The sequence below is a fragment of the Cavia porcellus genome, unplaced genomic scaffold, assembly GCF_034190915.1.
Source record: "Cavia porcellus strain 051 isolate PalLab524CR breed Dunkin Hartley unplaced genomic scaffold, mCavPor4.1 scaffold_38, whole genome shotgun sequence".
Taxonomy (NCBI): Eukaryota; Metazoa; Chordata; class Mammalia; order Rodentia; family Caviidae; genus Cavia; species Cavia porcellus.
Window position 1 is genome coordinate 650,714 of NW_026947521.1, and position 15,895 is coordinate 666,608.

Below are 15,895 nucleotides of genomic sequence, written 5' to 3' on the forward strand. Positions count from 1 at the left end.
TGTGTGTGTAAGAGAGAGAATGCGCACGCGCGCACCCTCAGTTTAAAGTCTGTGTATGAGGGTGTTAGGAATTATTTCATAGGAGCGATCAGAAATAATGCTAAACTGGCTTAAAGATGTCAGAGCGCTGCTTTCTCTGAAGCAATGACAAACATGCTGGATTCGAGGTTCGAGAGAGTAAATATGCCGCGTTCTTGATAACCGTCTGTAGGATTTGCACATTGTATCTGGGTTCAGAGCTCCGTCGTGGCATATGTGTGTGTGAGTGTCTGATAGGCTGTGGTTCCTCTTCTAATTTTAGCACTGACTGGTGCTAAAAAAGACACGCGGGCTCTTTTCCACTTTCTCCATCGCAGACTTCCCTGTTCCCCCAGAGCGACGCCAGGGGGCCCGGTCCCCCGCCTCGCAGGCCCCTTGTGACTTTCAGCCTCAAGGAGATCCTGTGTGTTCGTCCACATCTGACTGTCTCTGTCTAAAAACGTGGGTTGGGCAAAGGCATCAGAGTTAATGAAAAGGCTTCTGCATGCTTGTTTACCTGGAGGCTTAGGAATTGTTAATGGTTTACACATCAGTAATCCAGAGGCTCGAAGAAAAATCCTCCAGGCTGGGCTGGGAATTCAGCTCTGCTATACCTCACCAGACCTCACCATGCTTGGAATCCCCCTAGCAAACTCCTCGGCCTCCTCACTGCGGGCGCTGGGCAGTGTGACTCCAGCCTGCACCCAGACTCCTGTGTATCTGTTTTTCCAGCTCTATGACAGTCTCCTCTGCTTCCCCTGGCACCCGACTTTTTCTCAGAGCAACCCTCTCTGCTGCCCTCTCACTTGAGCAAAGATGCTCATCAGTACCACCTGCAAACCACCAGCCCAGCCCCAGCCAAGCCCAGTCTGACCCCCAACCCCAACGGGACCCTCCTGCTTCCCGCTGGCTCCTACTTCACACCCTGGTGGCTCCTTGGAATCGTTTTGAAAAGCATGACTCATTAGAATCTTAAGTACACCAAACTAGAATCATCAGGGTGGGTGAGAACGTCAAAATCCTTATTTTAAAAACAAACCACAAAATAAGAAGTAGGAGCAACAGGGAAGGTAGGAGGAAGAAAGAAAACAGCGCCCTGGTGATTCTCTTGTTCACTTGGAGTTTGGTGTCGACATGGCCCGCGCTGTGGTGATAAGAGAGCTGGTGACAGGAGGGACCAGCTTCATTCTCTTTGCCTTGCTGCCTGCAGGTAACCTTGGGTTGTGTAGAGGGCCTTCTGATCTACTGACCTTAGCCACTAGCCACCACTAGCATCTAGGATGCGCTTAGGCTTGGAAATGTTTCCACCTCCAAGATCTGGAGCTTGGACTTCTGCCGATTAGCTAATTCTTTGCACCAAGGACCCTGCTGACTTGCTGTTGGCATCCCTGAAGCCCTTCCTGGCAGCTTCCCTCCTCCGGGCTTGTGGGAGGAGCCAGCTACTCAGGAGGTCTGCAGGCGAACCCTCTTTGGGACAGGTTGGGTTCCTCCCCTTCCTGTTTCCTACCAGGGTCACCCTCTCTGTGTGTCTGTTTCCAGCTGGACCTGGTGGCCTCTAGCAGAAGCCCTCACCCTAGTTCTGCCACTAATTCGTCTGGCTCTGACCTCACTCAAGTCTGGCCACATCCATGTAGAGTCCAGGCCACCCCAGAGCTTGACATCACTTAAACTTGTCGAGCGTTCCCTTCGCCCATGAGGAAAAGGACGGGCAGCGTTCCAGCCTGCAGCCCGGGCCTGCATTTGCTCTGCATTCTCCTTGTGTCCTCTTTGCTGTCCTCCTCTTGTCTCTTGGTTCCCAAAATAAAACGTCTCTATGCCCTTCTTCAGACAAGCCTAGGGTTGCACCCTGGCTCCTCCTGCCCCTCTGCCTCTGACCTTGGCTCAGCAGGGCCTGCTCCCTGCTGCTGGCCCCGTGGGAACTCGCTCTGTTTACGGGTCCCTGTCTCCACCGTGCTGCCCCAGCCCCCCCATTCCCCTGCACACTGGCTTTGCCCTCCTCGAGGGAAACTGTGTGAGGCCTGCACTGTCCCATCGCCCTTTCTGCAGCGAGGGAAGTGTTTTATACTAGTGCTGCCCCATGTGGCAGCCACAGGCCATGTGAGGCTGCTTGCCCAGTGTGGCTGGCGTGACTGAGGACCTGGGTTTTTAGGTGGCAGATTTGCATGTTCTGTGAGCTCCAGGCCCTGAGTTCCATCCCCAGCTCCACAGAAAGAGACAAATACTCAGCTTGCTTCATGCAGCACAGGAGGCTGTTGGGGACGCTGGGCCTCACTGCTGGGGACGCTGGGCCTCACTGCTGGGCTGGACCCTCTGGGGGTCTCTGCGTGTGCAGCTGTTCTGCGTCCTGCCATCTTCCTGTCTACACTGCCTGTTCCTTCGAGGAACCCTCGCTGCAGGTCGGCCACTCTGTCCTGCCCAGCCTTCGTCTGTGCCCTGCAGCCCCAGGCACCCCTTCTCCCCCTGCTCTTGGACTGTCTCCTCTCTTTCTGGCTGCCCCGTGTCTGTGTGTGTCACACACATGTAGACCTGAAAGCACACATATTTGTGTTGTGATTTTTTTTCCCTGAGCCACTTCAGAACAATGAGGGCATGGTGTACCCGGCTCCTCCTAGCTACCCAAGTATGTGTTTTGTTTTTTTTTTTTCTTTAAAAAAAGGACATTTTCTTCCAAAACAAGTGTCAAGATCGGATTTGACATTGATGTAGTACTGATATCCAACCCACAGATCTTTATTGAGTGTCACCAGTTGTCCTTGATGGAAAAAGAAGGGAAAGGATCTTTTGAAAAGAAAACCAGCCACTGAGACCAGCAGCCGACCCGGGCTCTGTGGCGCTTCTTTCCTCCAGGCTGGCTCCCCAGGCATTCTGTCCTTCGTGACCTTGACTCTTTTGAAGGGCATGGGCCGGGTAGCCTGGGGGCCACCCTCCATTGGGCGTGGGTGGCTGTTTCCTGTGCTCCCGGGGTGGCTGCTGGCCACTGTCCTCACTGTAGCCGGCACTGGGCACTTGGGCACCGCTGCTCCCAGACACCTCCACTGCGCCTCAAGCCTTGAGTGATGCCCTGTGCTGTCCCCCTCCATCCATCCCCCCTGTCCTGTCCCCAGGTGTCTGCTGTTCCCAGCAGCTGCGATGTGAAGTCTGCTACGTACTAGGCACAGTCACCTCATCTGTCTGCTTCCTCCCCACCTGGGGCCAAGTTCACTCAGCTCCCCCTGAGATGCCACCTCCAAGTCTCAAGGCTTTCTCGGATGGCAAGCTGCCCCACCTTCTGCTCAGTGGGCTTGCCTGGTTTGTACCACTCGAGTGACACTGCATAGCCCAGGCTGGCCTCCAACCATCCTGCCTCAGCCTCCTGAGTGCTGGGACTGCAGGGGTGGTCCTCGCCCCTCTTGCCTTGTGCCTTGCGGATGTGCCCTCCCTTGGACTCACAGCATCTACACATGGCAGCCTCAGAGCTGCCCGCTGGCATTGGTGCCCAAAGGCCAGTGTGAGACCATGCCTTGCCCTTCCTGGAGTCTGGAGGTTCACAGAAGGCTTTTGGAGCAGGGGTCTTGGAATACCTGATTTTCCCTGATGACATCTTCACTTTGTGTCTGCTTCAAGACGAAGAAGCAGCACAGTGGGGCTGGAAAGTCGCCGAGGGGGAAACTGCCCATCGCGTATTAACAGTGGCCCTTCTGGCTGTTGGCACTCGGAGCGAGCAGTGGGCATGAGTGCCACCTTCCCAGGCCTGCTTCTTCCACTTGATCCTGCTCCTCTTCCTTTTTCTGGTTTTGAGACAGGTTCTCATGAAGCTGCCCAGGCTGGCCTTGAATCTGCTATGATCCTCCTGCCTCAGCCTGTCAAATGCTGGGACGATGGGTGTGTGCCACCACACCTGGCCTTTTCTTCTTTCTTCTTTTATTCTTTCTGCCTTTTCACTCTTTTGATAGCTTCTTCTTCCTATCTTGATTATTTTATTTTTTGGCTTACTGGATATAATTTTATGTTTTATGAACTGTTAATATAAAAAGGAGGTGATGTTTTTTTTTTTTTTGCAGTGATCCTCCTGCCTCAGCCTCCAGAGTCCTGGGATCATAGGTGTTTGCTACCACAGCTGACTCAAAAATAGGTGATTTTTTAGAAGAAGAAACTTGATCCTTTTTTACTACTTGGGGGTCCTCTGTGATTCTTCTCCATGCTCAGTGGTTCTTGGTTATACCTTTGTTAGCTTTCAAGGTACCAGAGATTGAACCTAGGGCCTCGTATATGTCAGACAAGCCTTCTATCCCTGAGCTGGGCTTCCGATCTGCTTGTCTCTCCCTCTTGCCCTCTCTCCATCTTTCTCCCTACAGTTCTTGGTGGTAATGAGGTCAGTTAGCAGCGCAAAAGCTCCTCTGTCTGCTACATCAAGAAAGTCTCTGGCAGTGCGCAGTTGACAGGCATCAGTAGGCCTAGAGCTTTTCGACTCTGCGGGCAGCGAGGTTCTGGAAATCAGGAGTCAGCTTCGAGGGCGGTGTGTGGTGGAATTTGCTGGGAACCCCAACTGCTCCCTTGAGTCAGGTGCACCCTGCTGCCCCGGTGCCCTACAGCCCCCACGGATGTGCCCTCCACTCCTGGGAGATGAGGGGCACCGCCACCTCTCCGGTAAAGCCGCTGCGGAAGAGAAGGCAGAACTCCTGCCTCAGCCTCACTCTGAGCTTGGCTGCAGGAAAGAGCGCGTCTGTGTGGGCGCTGGTGTGCGGGGGCTGCTTTGGCATTATGGGATTCTTAAAATTGTTTAACCGGGAAGATGTTATTCAGAAACCCCGATGCCTTCAGCTTGTTTTCTTTGTTGATTTGATCCCCCCCCCCATTTTAATCATCTCTGGAAGAGCTCGAATCCTCCCCTGCGATCTCTAGTTATAAAATTAATGTGCCCAGCTTGGGTCTCCAAGACTGGAGCACTGGGCAGAGGAGGCCAAGTGAGGAGAGAAATTGGGGCACCCAGATCTGTCTTCCAAACTCCTGACCCTGCCTGAGGTCCCCACAGGCGGGAGCTGCGGCTGCCCCTGGAGCCCAACCGCTCTCCCATGCTGGAACCCTGAGAGTCTGAGGCACAGGCAGAGTTTACCCTGGCTTTTAATATTTTTTTCTGTTCTAGCTGTTGCACTTGGCAGATTCCCTTGTAACATTTGGGAATATGTCTTCTCTAATGCAACAGAGAAAAGTTGCCAAATATAGCTGTTGATAAAAGTAATATTAAGACACTTGTGCTCGGGTGTGGGTGCGCGCGTGCATGAGGGCCTGGCCGGCAGCAGGGTGGCCAGAGCCGGCTGCCAGGCGCACAGATTCGGATGGGCCGAGGATCCCAGAAGATTGCAGTCAGGCAGGGAGGCCATGGGCCTCTCCGGATCAGAGAAACAAAAAGGCAGGTCAGAGGGGCAATCAGCTGGGCTTCAGGGGGACTCGGGATCTCTGCTGCCCCAAGCAGTTCAGCTGGGCACAGGATCTGTGAACAGCTCACATAACAATAGAAGACTTAAATAGCATTTCAAAACAGCTGTTATTAATAGACGAGAACAAAAAGCAGCCTGTTTTGGTGGAGGTTCTCCATGGAATGTTGACGTTGTTCTGAGCCGAGAAGGGCGTGAAGGTACCTCCCGTGATGGTGCCGTGGGTCCTTGGGCTCTGTGTGTGACCCTCTGTGGACCGGGCCAGAGCCACCCGGCTGTTCAGTCTCCCTGGGTTCTGTCAGCTGTGTGGTGGTTGCTGCCATGGCTGGAAAACACTGTGAATGGTTTACACACTCTAAAACCCATTTTTAAAAAGTGGCTTTTTGGGAGGAGGCATTGATAGAGGGTCTCCCTGTGTAATTCTGGCTGGCCTCAGACTCCAAGCGATTCTCCTGCCTCAGCCTCCAGAATGTGGGAATTGCAGGTGTGTGCCTTCATGCCCAGTTCTGAAACCCAATTTTATCAAACAAAGTCACCTTCCTGTCTTCAACTGAGTTCCCTTGGGCAGGCAAGTCTTATGAGATGGAGTTAGGCTTGTTTCCACAAAGGACAGGGGAAGTGTCTGTCGTGGAACCCTGAAGAGGGTCGGTCTCCCTCTAGGACGGGGGCTTTCAGAGTGCTGCACTGCTGATGCATCTGTTCCTCAAGCCCCGTGTGTGAGTGAAAACTGATGCCCTCGTGCGGGTGCTGGGCTGTGGAGATGTTAAACCTGGCCTGGGTTTTTTTTTTTTTTTCCCAACATAGGGTCTCACTATGCAGTTTGGGCTGATCTTGAACTCACTGTATAGCTGAGGCTGGCCTTGACCTCAAGGCAAGCCTCCTGCCTCAGCCTCCCAAGTGCTGGGATTATGGATATATGCCACCATACCCAGCTCTATGTCTTGATTTCAATAGCTCTAAGTGAATGATTTCTGGTGTGTGTGTTTGTATGTATAGTGTCTGTTTATTGGCTTATTCCTTTTTCAAGTACACTTAAATTTTTGTCATTGTAAAAACATGCACTTAATTAAAGTATTTTGAAAATAACGATGGTTCTTTGATTTCCTATTAACTTGATTTGAAACCCTGTATAGCCCTCACCGTCTTCTCTGACTGATTTTTCCCTATTCTGCTTTGCCTGATAGTACCAAGTTCGAAAGTATAGGCAAAACTGTGAAGACAATAAGATTCATTATGACGTCCATTCCGGTTGACTATTATCTTCTTTTAAAGCCCTGTAATGTCTCCGATGTTTTGGTTTTATTCTTTACTGTTTTTTTCAATTTTATTATAGCTGATGATATAGGCAATTCTTTTTAAGATAGCAAGAGGCAGTATGGTAACCATTGTTGATCACCTTGTATTTGTTTTTACATTATCTATTATGTCCATCCTTTTGATTTGACTGACTCTGTTCTGCTATGTCACATTTGGTTTTACTCTCTTCAAAAAACAGTAATAAGAACTGTGGGTGTAATAAAACCCAAAATGTGTAATTGTCATTGTACAAAAGAAAGGAAAAGAAAGTGCTCTAAAGAATATAACTGCATGTATATTTAAGTGTATAAGATAGATAACCATATTACTGAGTTTTGTTGGATCATTGAACAAAACTGTTTGCAGTCTCACTGTTTGAAAGTCCACTTTACATGCTTTAATTTTGTAACTTGAACAACTATTTCTAAGATAACAATATGTAATCTATTAACTAGTGATTTCCTACTGTTTATGTTTTCTGAAATTCTGTATAACTTGTACCCTTTTTCTATTTTTTTTCTTTTTCTCCTTAAATTAAAAAAAAAAGAAAATAACGGTGGTTATGGTGCCACACACCTGTAAATCCCAGCATTTGGGAGGCTGAGGCAGGAGGATCACCAAGAGTTTGAGGCTACATAGTGAATTCAAGTTCAGCCTGAACTACATACCGAGTCCCTGTCTCAAAACAAACAAATAAAAGGAAAGAAAGAAAATAAGGAAAGCAGAATACAAATGTACCCAGTAGCACTATTTACATTTTTATTTCTTTCTTTCCACTATTCTGAGGGTGCTAACATAACAAGATTTCTAGTATGAAATCTCTGCCTTACCCTCTCCGAGATGGTTGAGGGATTCCTGGGTTAATATAGGGCTGAAAAAATGTTGAGGCTGTTATGCTGTGTCTCGATGTCCCCCAGAGCCTCATGTAGTCATGGGTGGGGCTTTTTCAGAGGTGGCTGGACCTAGTGTGTGTGATGCAGGGATTACTTCATGGTGCAGTGCTGGGATTAGGGGCACCGGGATTAGGGGTGTGCGTGCTGCCAGCCCTGAGTAGCCTGGATAAGATGTAAGGAACAGAAAGAGCTGTGGTCATTTCTCATTGCTTTGCTGCCTTCTGCCCACCATGAGCTGTTTCTCCTCTGTGATGCCATCCTGCCTTGTAGCCAGCTGATTATGGACTGAAACCTCTACAAACTCCAAACTAAATCATTCCTCCTTTAATTCTGGGTGTCAAGTATTTTATCTTGAGAGATAAGAAAGAATTTGATACCAGCGGATTGGGGTAGTTGCTGTGACCACACCTGACCATGTGGTTTAGGAACCTTTGGGTTTGGCTTATGGGAAGAGTTTGAAAAGGTTTGGAGATGTCAACTGAAAAAGTAGCACTGGCACCTCTTAAGCTGTTCTGCATGGGAGATTCTGGTTACAGCTCAGGAGACCAGAAGGCTGACAGAAATCCTGCTGGTAAACACCAGGCTCAGAAGGTTTCTGCTGGGAAGAAGACTGCATTGAGTGCTGGACTCCAGATGATACGTGATATGGCTTGCCAGAAAATTTGCGATTTGCTCATGTCCAGAGACTTTCCTTGATACTGAGATTAAGGGCAGCAGCCTAATTAACTAGGCAGAAGAAATGTCAAGGTAGTCTAATATTAAGGCTGTGGCACAGCTGCTGATGGAGGGTTTTAGCCAGATCTGTGTTGAGAATTAAGAGCCCAGCAGAATGATTTAAAAATGTGAATTTGGCCAGAAAAGAAGCTCCAGTAAAGCTGTGGAGTGCAAAGATAGAGTGGAGGAGACCTTGATTGCTGAGAAGGAACAGGAGAACAGAAAAGATGGTCTGAGGGCATCACAAGGACACACAGGACTCTGCAGCCTGCGTTGCACAGGTGAAGGACTTTGCTTTGAGAAGCGAGCCCCAGAGCACCATGCTCCAGAATGACAGCATCCTAGGGAAGTTGCCCTCAGATTTGGTTCATAGGTGCTGGACCCCTACAGCCAAGAGAGCACGAAGGCTAGCTACTGCTCCAGGTGGTGGCAGACCTTGGCCTCATCCATGTGGCTCTGGTTTTAGGTGCCTGCAGAATACAAGAGTTGTGGGATCAGGAAGGCTTCTACCCAGATTTCAGAAGGAAGCCTAGTAGGCTGGGCAGTGTGCCCCTGAGAGGGCAGTGTGTGAAGCTGTGAGTTTGAAGCTGGAGGTGCAGTGGAGACCTCAGAAGTTTGGAGAGTCCAGGAGTCTGAGGAAAGCTGCAAGGAGGGAGCAGAGCTGGCCCAAGAGAGAAACTGTGGAAGCTACAACTGCCAGAAGAGCCATGGGACGGGACTGCCGAGCCTTTGGCATTCACCCCTTGCCACAGATTGCTGGGGATGCTGGAAGTGGAGCTATGGGATTTAATGTTTGCCCTGCTGGATTCCCACTCCTTGTTATCTTCCTGTTTGGAATGGAAATGTCTACTTTGTGCCATGGAATTTGGAAGTGTTTATAACTTTTTTTTTTCATTTGTACAAGGGTTTGAAGCAAAGTTTGCCCTCAGTCTCAGAGGCAGCCTGGTACTTGAACTTTTCAACAATGCTGAAACTCTTAGAACGTTGGCAACTCTTGGAGATGGAAAAAATGCCTTCTGCATAGAGGAATATGCATGAGTCTTTGGGGTGCCAGGGGTAGACTATTACAGCCTATATCTAGGTGTTATAGCAAGGATGCTAGGATTAAGGGTGGGAGTACCACTCGCCCTAAGTAGCCTGGATAAGGTATAAGGGATAGAAAGAACTGTGGTCATTCCTTCTCCTTCTCCTTCTCTCCACCATGCACTGTTTTCCTCCATGATGCTTTTCTGCTGTGACAGCCTGCCTTGTAGCCAGTTGATTATGGACTGAAACTTCTACAAACTGGAAGCTAAATAAACTGTCCTCCCTATAACTGTGGGTGTTCAGTATTTAGTCTCAATAATGAGAGCAGAATCACTAAGATGGAGGTGTTAAGGATGAGTGTCAGCACCATCTGCCTCCAGCCTGGTGTGACCAAGCATGGCCATTTTGGCCTAAGGATGCCCCTCGCCTTTCTGGCCATGTGGGGCCTTGATTGTGTATTGCTTCCTGCTGACCCTTCTTAGAACCATCCTGCCAGCCGTGTCCTCAGATATCCCAGCCCAGTCTTCCAGACACTGCACACCTGCTTCCCAGAATTCCGGTTGGGGCAGGGAGGGGTGATCTGGCCATCAGGAAGGCGGCAGGGCTGGCTGCTTGTGCTGTGTTTGTCCCCTTTGCACATAGTTGGGAGTTGCTTCTTCCATGTGAGCCCTGTGGTGACCGGAAGGACAGCCCCTGCTGTTAACCGTGGTCCTTCCTTTGGCCTGAGTGTGCTGGACACATCAGCTCTGGAAACTAGACACGCTGGGTGCATTTGGACAGTCCTTCTTTCACCAACACAAGTAGTTTAGCTGGATGCTGGCTGTCCACACAGCTGAGTGATTGTAGAATTTGGCACGGGAGGAGCGGAGTGGGTGCTGGGGAGGCGGGAAGTGGGCACAGCATTAATGGTAACCTCAAGTTCCTGATGGTGTCCACATATGGAGGAAGAAGGTGCCTGGGCAGTCAGATGAGGCAAAGAAGGCAGAGGGTCGGTGGCCAGTGCACATGGGCCATAGTAACTGTGGCCTTGCCCTTGCCCTTGGGTCTCCTCCTTCCCCATGTTGGCCAGGCCAGCATCAGGCTGGCTTCTTGATATGGGGAGGAGGAGGAGGAGGTGGAGGAAGAGGTGAAAGATGTGAGCCGGGCTGTGGCGGCAATGGTGCTCAGAGAAAGTTTGCTGGATCCTTGAAGTTCATAAAGTGAAATACTGGCTGCATAGGACTTAAGCTGCCACAGGTCCAAGATCTGGTTTCCAGGTTCCAATTCTGGCTCAGTAGAATACTATAAACTCCGCTTGTTTTAGAAACGTTAACATTTTGGCAAGTGTAGAAACACGTCCTGTGATTTCACAGTCTGCGCAACCATTATTTCAAATAGGTATCGATATTCTTTTGATGAAGACGATGGATAGGTTTGCCAAATGGCCATTGCTATTTTAATTAACCGCTCTTCTGTTTCTGGATTCTTGTCACCAGCCATTTACGGAACCATTAAGGTCTGGCTAAGATTGCAGCTAAGCGTGGGTAAATGCCGAGGGTAGAGATCTGATGGTGATTAGTGTTGCCATGGGATTCCAATTCAAGGTCCTACAGTGTGCAGACCAAGACACAGCTCCCCTTTGAATTCTTGGCCTTTACATTTTTCATCTGTTTTAAAATGAGGGCAGGAGGAAGTAATTTTCATTCTTTTTAAATGGTACATGAAAATGAACAAGAAGTCAAATAGAACATTAACTTTTTTGATGTCTGACTTTTTTCTTTTTCTTTTGGTTTTGAGACAGGGTCTTGCTATGTAGTTCAGTTCAGCCTCCTTTGAACTCACTTTGTAGCCCAACCTGACTGAAAACTTGCAGCAATCCTCCTGCCTCTGCCTCCCAAGTGCTGGGATTACAGGTGTGAGCCACCAGGCCCAGCTGGACCAATTTTTTTTTTTTTTTTTTGACTCTCTCTCAGCAGTAGGATGATTGCATTGTGGGACTGGTGCCTCTTCAGCTTTAGAGGTGCTGAACATTGCTTTCAAAGTGGGGCTCCCCATTCACACCCCATCTGGGCTCCCTGCTGGTCCCTGTCAATCCGTGCTGATAGCTGTGCCTCTCAGAGTTGATTTTTGACAATCGGCTGGGATGAGATGCTGCCTCTTGTGACTTTCTCATGTGGCAAATTAGGTTTGTTTTATAATTTGTTTTCACTGCCAAGGCAGAGCCACTGGTATGGAAAAAAAAAAACCCTTGTTAAATTTGTTCTCGCTTCAATACTCCTTGGAGATTTCTCCAAGCAAGAAAAACTCTTGGAAATCTGGAAAGCAACTTAAAAGATGATAAAATATTCCATTCCTAGTGACACGAACGCCAAGGCATGGGATTCGGGGTTGGAATTGCTGTTGGCCACCATCGCCACCGCGTCCGCTGGCCAGGTTCGTGCCCGAAGCGCATCACAGAGGAGGACCCCACCGTGGGCACGCGTGGGGCTATCTGACCCATCCATCCGCGCAGCCACAGGTGCCAGGGTGGCTATCCACACAGCCGAGTGATTGTAGAATTTGGCAGTGGAGCCTGTGTGGAGCCTGCTCTCCAGGGTCCCGGTCCAGTGCGACACTGAGGGCGTGAGGCCCCGCCTGCTGCTTCTCTCTGTGCTGGTGCACACAGCCATGGACACCAGTGTGCACTCGGCGTGGCCTCCTGCATCCCGCCCCTCCATCCCGCGGTGCTCCCCACTGCTCTGCTCTCTAGGTTCCTGCAAATCCTGGTGCCTTCTGTCTCTGCAAACCGCTGGGACGGTGGTGTGCACCTGTAGTTCCAGCTACTGGGGAGGCTGAGGCAGGAGGATCACTCAAATCCGGGAGTTTAGGACCAGCGTAGGCAGCCTACGGAGACCTTAGCTCAATATAAAAATTCCAAAAATATGTTCATTAAAAAGGAAAAACTAAGCCAGTGGTGGTGGTGCATCCCTGTAATCCCAGGACTCAGGAGGCTGAGATAGGAGGGCCTGGGCTACAAAATGAGCTCAAGGCCAGCCTGAACCGCATGGGGAGACCCTGTCTCAAAAAGATAAAAATAAATAAATAGCATTGAATAAATAAGAAAGAAAAACTGCTTTGTGCTGCTGGAGTGCTGTATCAGCCCCATTTCTAGATTGTAAAATACTCCATAGTCAAAATAGCTTTCAGTTGATTAAATTCAACGTTATAAAATCACTTCAGTCTGGTCATCTATTCTCAATGATTTGGTGAGCAGCGCAGCTCTGGATTAGGCTGCAAGGTAGCATCCAGCTGGGCCCCAGGGGCGGGGGTGGTGGTGGTGGAGGTGGGGGGGTGAACCATTGCCAGGTTCCCTGGGGAGTGAGCAGTGGTGGCCTCCCCTCTCTTGTTTGTCGACAGGCTGGGTTCACCCCCTCATGGTTTTTCACACTCCGATACCAGAGCCTCATCTTAATTTGAATTTTGAGTGTAACTTGCAGTCTGCATCACTTAATTTTCCAGGACTGAATGACCATTCACCCGGTGGAATATCACACAGGTGTCAAGAATGGTGGCTGTCTTTCCATAATGGAGTATCAGGAAATGCAGGGCACATACAGTGTAGAACATGCAGTATTACTCGTTTTTTCTTTTTAAAGATGTGTATCTTAGAGATTTTGAAATATGTAGATTGATATTCTGAACTCTCTGAATGTCAGGTTTCATTTTTGTATGCCTTTCCATGGAGCCTGAATTTTAATACTATTTTACTAATCACCGAAAGCATTGTTCAGTTTGACACAAGGTGGGTGTTTCCTACAATGTCCCAAATTCCTTCACACTTGATTTTAGCCAAAAGAACGAGAAATTTCTTCAAGCAAACTATGTGTGTTACAAATCACTCTTTAAAAATAATTTTCTTTTGTCCTTTTTGAGACACGATCTCACTGTGTAGTCCAGGCTGGTCTCAAACTTAGGGTCACACCAGAAAAGAACTTTGAGAGAGGGGGTGGAGGTGGGAAGGGAGAGGAAAGGAGGGGCAGCCCCTGTAAGGTCAGGGTGTGTGTGTGTGTGTGTGTGTGTGAACCCCGCGCCCTGGGAGCCCCGCCCACCACCATCCTGATCTCTCTGCTTCCCGTGGCCCCTGCGGCTCCCCAGGAGCCCAAGGCCCAGGCAGCCTGAGCGCAGGTCCCACCTGGCTTCTGCACACCTGGCTTCTGCATACCTTCACGGGCTTTCCACCCGCTCTCCTCTCACCCTATTTTTAGCTGTGAGAAAGTAGGCTCCCCCCGCCAAATTACAACCACTTTATTCATAAATGCATTGTCTGTGGGTTTTTAAAAAATTATCTGACACTCAGCATACACATCAGGACTATATTTTAATAGTGAAGTGAAAAAAATCTAACTTCATTTTTGTATGATTGATGTTCTGTTTTCTAGTAAAAACATTTTAGGCTGGGAGTGGTGGCGTATTCCTGTAATCCCAGCCCTCCGGAGGCTGAGGCAGGAGAATCATTTCAAATTTAAGGCCAGCTTGAGCTACATAGTAAGTTCAAGGCTAGCCTTGAGACCCTGTCTCAAAAGTGATAAAAAAAAAAAATTGTCACTTTAATTGGTTAAGTTCATTGAGGTCCTTAAATTCTAATGTGTGATTTTTATATTAGAATGATTCTGTCGTATTTCTACCTGGTGTCATATTACTTATAAAAGTATAGTAGTTGACACATGTCTTCTTTGCTCAGTAAAATATTAAAATATTCATGTATATATCCACTTTCTTCTGCTTTTTCCTTGCAGAATCCTCATTATCACAAAATTTTTTTTTTAAAAAATGTGTAGTTCTGGAGATTAAACCTAGGGACTCATGCATGCTAGCAAATACTTTACATCCCCTGCCCTTGATGTAAATAGCATTCCCCTCTGCTTCTGTGTGAGCTCTCTGGATATAGTCCATATTTGGGACATTATGATTTTCCTTTTCATCCCTTTTTTTGTGGTGCTGGAGATTGAACACAGGGCCTTTATATTTTGCTACATCCCCAGCTCTTTGTGAAACTTTTTATTTTGAGACAGTCTCCCTATGGTCCTGAATTTTCCCTGGCTGGGCTGGAATTTGGGAGCCTCCTGCCTCAGCCTCCTGGAGAGTGAGATTACCGGTGTGTGCACCACACCCAGTGGCTTCCTGTCTCTTATGCTGTCTCCTCCTCTCCCTTCTTCTCCTCCTCCTCCTCTCCCTTCTCCCCTCCTCCTTCCCTCTCCTCCTTCTGACCTACCTGCCCCTTTTCCCAGTTTCCCTCGTTTTGTGAAAAGCATGCTGTGCAGATTGTTTGTGGTACCATGAACCATGTCACAGGCAGAAGAGCACACAAGCCGAATCTGCCCGGTGAGCTTGTGCATCTCTTTGCAGTATGGAGGTGAGCCTTCCGCATGTGTGGGAAGGATGCCCAAGATAATATTCAGGATGCCCCGGGAAGACCTGAAGACCGGGGCTGCAGAGGTTTCCGATCCACTGGTGTCTTTTTTTTTTTTTTTTAATTTTATTTAAGGAGAAAAAAGAAAAAAAAAAAAAAAAAAAACAGAAAAAGGGTCCAAGTTATACAAAATTTCTGCTCTCCCTCATTCACCTGCAAGGCAGGGCTGTTGTCTCGGGGCAGAATGCCTGATTCCGAGGAGCTGAGAGACCTGAGTGTGAGCAGATAGACTCAGCATGTGCAGGGGTTCTGAGCCGCAGCTGTGTGAGCTGTGAACTCCCGCGGCGTGGTTTCTGCCAGAGAAGTCACAGCACGGGTAACAGGGAGACCTGCCATGGGAAGCCACCCACAGCCACACGCTCCTGTCTCCGAAGGTTGATCTGATTGACGGTTTTGAAATTTTGTTGTAGTTTTTTCTTTTCTCCTCTTCCTCCTCCTTCTCCTTCTGTTCCTTCTCCTCCTCCTTCTTCTTCTCTTTCTCCTTCTTCTCCTTCTCCTCCTGCTTCTTCTCCTCCTCCTCCTCCCTTTTCTCCTCCTTCTTTTTTTATTCTTGAGTAAAATGGATTTGGAAAAAAAAGAGAGAGAACGTTGACCTGCTTGGGCTTCCATAGCTCAGGCAGGCTAATTCCAGCTGAATGAAACAAACTTCAGAGAAGGGAAATGATAAAAGGTTCCTTCCATTCACTGACAGATCCTCACCGAGTGCCTAACCCCAGTCTCCATAAAGAACTCTACTTTTGAGCTGTCTTCTCTAAGGCCTTCAATGCTGCGATTGCTGGCAGTGGGGTGTTAGCCACTCACCGGTAGCAAACGTCCTCGGGTTCAGTGCTAGGTCGGCTCTGTGCTGGCGGGGACCTGGAGGCTGCCCCATCAGCATCCAGTGTAACAGGGACGTAGACTGTTATGTGTGAATGGCAATCGCCAGAATAAGTTGCATAAAATACAGAGGTGGGGAGCGGTGTGTGGTCCTCGGAGGGAATCACTGTAGGGACTGGAGGGGCTGGCAGGCTTGAAGGATGAATAACAGCATTCCGGGCAGGTAGGGGCGGTGAAGGCATTCCGGGGAACACGGGCACGAGGGGTGTGTAGCAGAGTGCAGACCGATT

At 49.0% G+C, this 15,895-nt stretch overlaps 1 protein-coding gene across 6 annotated transcripts in view; it reads left to right on the top strand.

The window, feature by feature from the left end:
- The window catches only part of Fam81a (family with sequence similarity 81 member A), a 44,880-nt gene that overhangs the window by 1,412 nt on the left and 27,573 nt on the right, over positions 1-15,895 (top strand). The window lies entirely within an intron of this gene.